Source organism: Palaemon carinicauda, chromosome 37, assembly GCF_036898095.1.
Source record: "Palaemon carinicauda isolate YSFRI2023 chromosome 37, ASM3689809v2, whole genome shotgun sequence".
In the NCBI taxonomy this organism is placed as follows: domain Eukaryota; kingdom Metazoa; phylum Arthropoda; class Malacostraca; order Decapoda; family Palaemonidae; genus Palaemon; species Palaemon carinicauda.
The window spans coordinates 14,653,805-14,654,708 of NC_090761.1; positions in this window are offsets into that span (position 1 = coordinate 14,653,805).

A 904-nucleotide genomic window follows, 5' to 3' on the forward strand; every position below is an offset into this window, starting at 1 on the left:
AATATGAGGTACGCACTTCCTGACATATGTCAGGTGTCACGAAAGTCAGGTGGTGTTTAAAGAAATCATAAATCGTAATCCTTGTAGATATCTTTGCGTATGAATGCATTGAGTTTGTACATTCCATGTTCTATATTTCAAGTATTAAAACTTCCTTTATGAAATAAATCTCTGATATTTCTTCTTTCTAATGTGTTTTTAGAATGAAGCAATTTCTTTGCATACAGCCAATTTCGAGCTCTAACATAAACATTGTGTTGTTATCTTAAGAAGATTATCGTACACTTTTCTTACGTTGTTCAATTGTCTTTTTAAGAGCGTTACGTGTTTCACCTATATTAAATCTTTTATAAGGATCATGGTCTTGGGATAAATATGTAAAACAGTTTCAAGTAAAGATCTTAAGCCCCTATTTTACATTAATATTGTCGTATTTTTTGAAATTTTGATAATAAATACTTAGGGTAAATTGAAATGAGAAACAGGGTTTTTTTTTTATTTATTTTTTTTTCATTATTTCATATCAGTCATTTTTCCTAAATAACACAGATGAAAACAACTCTATACAAGATGTTGTTGGTGGAATAGACGACATAATCTCTATTTTATGATCAATTATTTTAAATGTGTTGGAAATATTTTACGAAATTTATTTGTTAATCTAGAAGATTCAGGCGTTCGAATGAACGTCCCACAGAGAGAGAGAGAGAGAGAGAGAGAGAGAGAGAGAGAGAGAGAGAGAGAGAGAGAGAGAGAGAGATTGTGCACAATGTTTATATAATCTGATTGGATTGTTTTTCTGGGCATGCAAACAAATTATAATACTTTGTAAACCATCCGATAGTGAGATCAATAAACGAGAGCTAAAACACTGAAACTTATATAAGAGTAAATTTGGAGCAAT